We start from the raw sequence: 7,217 nt of genomic DNA on the forward strand, positions 1-7,217 counted from the left end.
CAAAAAAAATAGGGAATTCTGGAGAAGAAATTAATGACAATTTTCAAAATTTAGGAAATAATTATAACTTGGATAATAAATAAATATTACTTTTATATGGTACATTGCATAAAGACAGTCCTATTCACCAAGTAAAACATATTGGTTATGGTATATTCTGGTGAATTTATCTGTGGATAAATAGGTAAAATATCAATACATGAATGCATGATTTCATCCTAAGGGATGTTTTGTGGAAAAATGTATGAAATACTGGTTAAAATTCATTAGTCTGAAAAAATAGAGGTTAAATCATCATAAATTCAGTAAGTCTATATGTGTATAGATTACACAGAGAAAAATAACCATGTCTGTTATACTATATAATTCTGTGGAGCTTGTGAATTGGCTATGCTTGTAGTTTTCTCAGATGTTTCTTGTTGTCTGTGCTATAAGCCATAAAGGATACAATTGAAAAAAAATACTTTTAAGTGTGAAGTACCCTTCGTGACAAATATATTTGGTGACAGTTTTAACTGTAGAATGATTCACAAAGATGACTTCTAGGATGGCTTCATGTTAATAGAAAAATAAGTTCCATGCACAGTATGTTTGAGAAGCACTGACCTAGTGGCTTTCCTCATATTTTAGTGCTTGTGCAAAATGGTAGTGGACATGGTGAGTTTTCTTTTGTTTTTGTTTTTTTTTTCTTTTTCTGTTTTGCCAGTCGTAGGGCTTGAACTCGTGGCCTGGGCACTGTCCCTGAGTAATTCAGCTCAAAGCTAGTGCTCTGCCACTTGGGCCACAGCACCATTGACTTGGTAAGTTTCTAAGAATGTGTCCTTTTCTAAAAGTCATGGAACCAGGTGGTGCTTTTTTTCAAGATAATATTAGGCTTTCTTTTTCTGTGGTGTAGGCTTTTTAAAACTAGATTAAAGAATTCTGGAAATGTAGTTATCATTTTCCATCACTGGTTATACAGTTGAAGACATTATTAGCAATTATTTGTTTTATGTTAACTATTTGTCAGATATATCACAATCCAAACATGACCAAGTCTTGAGATCCTTTGAGAGATTCTGTAGAAATGATTGAGCAGTCAGTATGCAAATTCTAAGTGGAAGATGTATAACTGTAATATCAAGCAGAATTAGGTAGGTAGGTAGGTAGCAAAAATCGTGTTCTCCTCCCTTCAGGGTTTAATGACTTACTGGAGGCATTCAATCATTGAAGAGGCACCGAAGAAAGTTTCTTTAATTTTTTTGAACCTAAGAATCCTAATCTCTGCAATTGTCCTAACAACTGCCATCCTTACTTTTTTTTTCTTGTGTCAGTTGTGGTGCTTGAATTCTAGGCCTGGGTGCTGTCCCTGAAATCTTCACCTCAAGGCTAAAACTCGAACCCTTGAGCCACAGCACCACTTCCAATTATCTGGTGGTTAACTGGAAATAAGAATCTCATGGGGGGCCGGGAGTTTGGCCTAGTGGTAGAGTGCTTGCCTAGCTTGCACGAAGACCCAGGTTTGATTCCTTAGTACCACATACTTAGAAAAAGCCAGAAGTGGTGCTGAGGCTCAAGTGGTAGAGCTCTAGCCTTGAGAAAAATCCAAGGACAGTGCTCAGGCCCTGAGCATAAGCCCAGGACTGGCAAAAACAACAACAAAAAAAAACCACACACACAATTAAAATATCTGGGGCTGGGAGTTTGGCCTAGTGGTAGAGTGCTTGTCTAGCATGCATGAAGACCCGGGTTTGCTTCCTCAGTACCACATATGTAGCAAAAAAAAAAGCCAGAAGTGGTGCTGTGGCTCAAGTGGTAGAGCCCTAGCCTTGAGAAAATCCAGGGACAGTGCTCAGGCCCTGAGCCCAAGCCCAGGACTTGCAAAAAAAAAAAAAAAGAAAAAAAATCTCGTGGGCTTTCAAGCCTGGGCTGGCTTTGAACTATGATCCTCAGATCTTAGCCTACTGAACTAGGATTACAGATGTGAGCTACTGTTGCCTTCCTTTCCCTTTGGAAAAAGAGGACAATAATACATTTAGAGATAATTTTATGTGTTTGAAGATCTGGAAAGTAATAGTAATAACTATAATATATATGAATATATGTATACATGCATATATGTAATATATATATAAATATATATATATTATAAGGGATGGTAGTAACGCAAGAAAAAAAGATACCTGGACTGATAAAAAAATGATGAGAGAAAAACTTTTCTCTGTGTATTTTCATACAAAAGAAAACCTTATAGATGTTAGAAATGCCCCTTATTCCAAAAAAATTCTTTTGCAATACCAGTTATGATGAATAACTTTGAGACAGTTTACCTATAGGAAGAAGTGTTTATTTAGCACTAATTTAGTGAGATTTGGGCTTTAAATAGCCATCTTTAGTTAGGACCAGGTTTTATTCTTCTCTGTAATATACTGGAAGGGGTAGGTTTGGACAATTTGAGAGACGATTTTTAGCTTGAGTCTTGCTCTTCAGGTACCTTTTAGTTTAAGCATCAAAATACAAATTTATTCTTGAATATTTTTTCTCTAGAGACTGAAAGGTCAATACATTTTGTCAATCTTTGCTTTTAAATTCCAAGATCTACCCAACAAATTGACATACAGGGAGAATAAAATCTGTTTTCTGCTAGCACTTAGTTAATGGTATCTGCAATAGGAGGATTCCAAGGACTTTTCAAGTTGGTGCTGTTATTATTCGTATTGCAAGGTCACAGAAACTTTGAGCTTAATAGCAGGTAAAAGATGGCTTAAACTTAGGAGTCCCAGGGAACCTCTGATCTTACCTTTATCTCCCCTGAAGTCTTCTTTTATTCTTTGTTTGGCTCCACCATTTACCAACTATCTTGTCCGGGAAAAATTGCCATTGGCCTGGCAAAGGACACAGTCAAGTCGATACTGATTTTATATAAATTAAATAAAAGGGTTGTGCTTCATCTCTTTGACAACTAAATTACATGAGGCTCACCTGAATATCAGAGCTTGTTACATTCCCAAAATCTGCATAGGAGGAGCAATGTCATTTGATGCTATTAATGGCTTAAATGCCTTCAGGTTTGGTCATTCCTTTGGATCTACTTCTAACTTTACCAAAACAAAATGTTTAAGCATGAAGAAGTCATTGTAAAGACATACTCAAGGATACTTTAGAAAATGTGAGGAAACAATGATTCTTTTAAATGATAAGTACTGCCTGTATTTGTTAATCACAGAATGTACCTACTATCTGTGTAACTGGTATACCAAAGAAAGCAGAAAAAAATGACTGGAAGAATGCCATGTAGAGTTTAGAGCACAGGCTGTTTTTCTTTGATATAAGGAAAACAAGAATATAATATACTATGGACAGGACATACCATGTATTACTTTCCTGCTTTTTAATATAAAAATGTCCACAAACATATCTTAAAGCAATACCAATATATTACCGCACTCTCAGAAGTCTGGGTACAGTGTGTCTAAGGTGGGTCCTTTCTTGGTACCAAGATGGTGGCAAAGCTGTTCCATCCTGGAGATGAGGAGTGGATATTAGTTTGTGTCGTCATTCAGCTTATGATTAAATTTAGTTCCTTTCAGGCCCTAAGGTCTACTTAAACCTTGAGGTCTACACTCTTGTTGGCAATCATCAGTAGCTGCATATTACTTTCCCTCCTTTCTTTTCATGTCCTTTCTCATACCTGCCCTCATGAACAAGTCAACATCCTCTTATACTTTACATCTCTCTGATTCCATAGCCTTCTGAATCTCTCTGAACTCCACAAACATTTCTCTGTTTTGTGCCATTAGATGGGTCCCACTAGAGTGGGATCCTCTTCTTATTTTCACATCCATAATATTAACTACATCTTCAAGTGACTTTAATCACAAAAAGTTATATTCATAGGAACCCAGGACTCAAGTAGTAGAGTGCTAGCCTTGAGCTGAAGAGCTCAGGGACAGAACCTAGGCCGAGAGTTTATGCCCATGACCAACCAAAAAAAAAAATAGTCTGCACAAAATAGAGATTTCAAGGGCCTGGAATTTGGCCTTTTGGTAGAGTGCTTGCCTAGCATGCATGAAGCCAGCATGATATAGAAAAAGCCGGAAGTAGTGCTGTGGTTCAAGTGGTAGAGCTCTAGCCTTGAGAAAGCCCAAGGACAGTGCTTAGGCCCTGAGTAAAAGGACTGGCAAAATAAAAAGACATTTCAAGAGCTGCATAAGGGCAGCTATATTAGGATCCAAGGGGACCATTATACTCTTAGGGAGCAGATGGTATAAAAGTTCCACAGTGTTGACTAATATTTACAATGTCTCAGAACTCTTGAAAACTATCATATTTAGAATATTTTATTAGTCAAAGTTGACTTTCACTTTTTGTACAACTTTTACTTTTTTCATATATTTTTTATTGTAATTAATAGAAGGGTTACATGATATTTGCCAGATAGATGGTGCATTAATTCCCATACATTGATACCCTTTCACATGTCTTGGTCCCCTATAACTTTTACTTTTTATTAATTACAATTTACCATTAATTAAGTAATTATAGTTATTGCTAGGAGAAAAAATGCAAGCAATTGGTCTATGTATGTTCCACTTCCTTTCCCAAAACAAAACATCTTTAACTAATCTCCTGTGAATTTGGTATCTGGTAAATAGAATACTGACTTTGGCTACAAGCAAAAGACTTGTTGCTCTCCTTAACAGGATGTCACTGGGTGAGGATTACCTGTAGTGAAGACAGCATGAATATAAAGCAAGGATATTTGTGTATATCCTTTGCGCACTGCCACCAGATGGCATGTCAAATGTTTATCTGAAACCCTTAATAGCTATAACCTTGAAGTCACTTAGTAAAGGTGGAAAATAAGTAATTTGATTCCTTCTAGTTGGATTTGAAAAATCTAATACTCACAGCTGTTGGAGATAACACAATCACATACTTAGAAATTCAAGTACAACATGGACATAAAGATATATTCTAAGTTAGACACTGGTGATTCATAATTGTAATCTTTGCTCCATTGGGGGCTGAGTTCTAAGGATCATGGTTCATAGCCATCCCAGGCAGAAAAGTCTATAAAACTCATCTGAAACTAACAACCCAAAGGTGAAAAGCAGAACTGGGGTCTACGTGGTAGCCTTGAATAAAAAAGCTAAGAGAAAGCATCCAGGCTAAGTTCAAGACCTAGTATTTGCACACACACACACACACACACACACACACACACACACACACACTAAAAATAATAAATTATTAGACACATTATAGATTTTGCCTGTACCGAGAGGAAATGTTCCTAACTCAATATGTTGGTAAATAATTCCAGTCTCTCTCATACAATGGTAAAATCAGAGCCACTTTTTGAAGCAGTGAAAATGCCTGATGTAATTTCAATAGTTATAAATCAAAATTAAGCCTAGAAAACTGGACTCATAAATAAGTGCAGAGACTCCAGCTGGTTTTATTCTAAAGGCACTCTCAGACCCATTTGCATGAAGCTGTCATGAGTATGGGAAAAGGGAATTTTAGTACAATCAGTTAGGAGCAGTCCCCAGGATTTAAATTTCCTAATAGGGAAATATACAGCAATTAATTTTTAAAGATTGAATTACTAAATGGAGAAATACAAGTTCTTATTTGCCCTTTGATGATTGTTTCTGTTCTGTGGAAAATTTCTAGGATTATAGATGAAGATTGAGGATAAGGAATTCTTTCATTCAACCACAAAGTCAGTAAGACAAAGCATGTAACCTACATTTTCTTCTAATCAAATCTGCTGTTTCTTTGATGAAATTGGTTTGGTGGGCTTTTTCTCAGCTTGAACTTAACCACATAAAATGAAACTTCATAGATTCTGACTCTAAATTCTAAAGATTAGAGAAAAATTAACCATCCTGACTTTTCTGTTTTAACCAGACTGCTCTAAGACTTAGAATGAATTACTTCAGTAAACAAACTGAGAAGATTGTGAAAGACCACAAAAACAAATAATTTCAAGAATTTTTGTTGTTTATATCAAATGTCTTATCTGTGGCAGTTAATGTAGAGGTTCACCCAGTTAGTTCCAATTGTATATTAACTTTTCCAATGAAAGAGAAAAACGACTCAAAGAAGTAAAATAACTAACCTAGCTGACACAACATGTAAATGTAGGAGACAAAGTTAGGAAATCCAGTCCCCTTTCAAATTCCTAATATCTTTTGTTTTTCTTAGTCAACTATATGAATATTAGGAGTGTCATTGTATTTATGTAGCCATTTATATGTTTATACCTAATGTCTCCTACTTAAAAGTACTATAAAATCTTTACTCAATACACACTTTTATTTTTATTCCTCAAAGTCTAAAATGCAATGCCATGAAATACACTTTTTTTTGCCAGTCCTGGGCTTGAGCTCAGGGCCTGAGCACTGTCCTTGGCCTTTCTCAAGGCTAGAGCTCTACCACTTGAGCCTCAGCACCACTTCCAGCTTTTTTGTATGTATGTGGTACCAAGGAATCGAACCCAGGTCTTCGCTCATGCTAGGCAAGCACTTTAACCACTAGGCGAAACTCCCGGCCCATGAAATACACTTTTAAGTTACTATTATATCTGCACTTTTAGAAATAAGCAAACTATATCAAGTTGAGTTAATAATGCAAAAATTTGATCCTACTTACTGTCCTTTTCCTTTTCCATATTTTCCTTTGGTAGTTAATGGTAGTAGAACTATTTTTTTAAGTTGTAGAAATATCACAGTTCATTTACTCAGCATGTATTTCTGGAGCACAAACCATTATGATGTTCTGTTTGTAGTCATGTGTTTGCTTATTTGCTGATTTACTTTGCCCTTTGTACCAAGTGTAGATAGGAAGAAATGCAACAGTCCCCCCACAATGAGCAGAAGGGACATGATTGTATCCTGAAGAGAACCTAGAAGAAGCAAGGAGGCAGCCAAAACAGGCTAGTTAATACCCAACTCTCAATGCCAGATATGGCTATATTTTGCCAGCTCTAATCTTGATACCTCCTATGTAATTGGTTAGGTAGAATTAGTTTAGGTAGATTTTTTTTATTACCAGGTATTTGCTCTTTACCATATCCTCATTCAGTGTTTTCTTACTTTAACTTTATTCCTCAGGGCTTTATCTATTCCTTATTCAGATGTTTTTACTCTTTTGGATGGATTTTTGTTGTTTTAATGTTTGTTTTTGTGCTGGTCCTGAACTCATGGATTAGGTGCTGTCCCAGGGGCTTA

The 7,217-nt window shown here is 36.1% G+C and overlaps 1 long non-coding RNA gene across 1 annotated transcript; it reads right to left on the reverse strand.

Annotated features, from left to right (window-relative positions):
* Positions 1 to 2,781: 2,781 nt before the first annotated feature.
* LOC150039543 (uncharacterized) lies at positions 2,782 to 6,764 on the reverse strand. Its single transcript, XR_016534330.1, has 3 exons — positions 6,640 to 6,764; positions 3,422 to 3,501; positions 2,782 to 2,864 (listed from the first exon to the last, which is right to left on the reverse strand). It is a non-coding gene; the product is annotated as an uncharacterized LOC150039543 (long non-coding RNA).
* Between the last annotated feature and the right edge of the window lie 453 nt (positions 6,765 to 7,217).

The sequence above is a fragment of the Megascapheus bottae genome, unplaced genomic scaffold (genome assembly GCF_031878675.1).
Source record: "Megascapheus bottae isolate mThoBot1 unplaced genomic scaffold, mThoBot2.hap1 HAP1_SCAFFOLD_176, whole genome shotgun sequence".
NCBI lineage: Eukaryota > Metazoa > Chordata > Mammalia > Rodentia > Geomyidae > Megascapheus > Megascapheus bottae.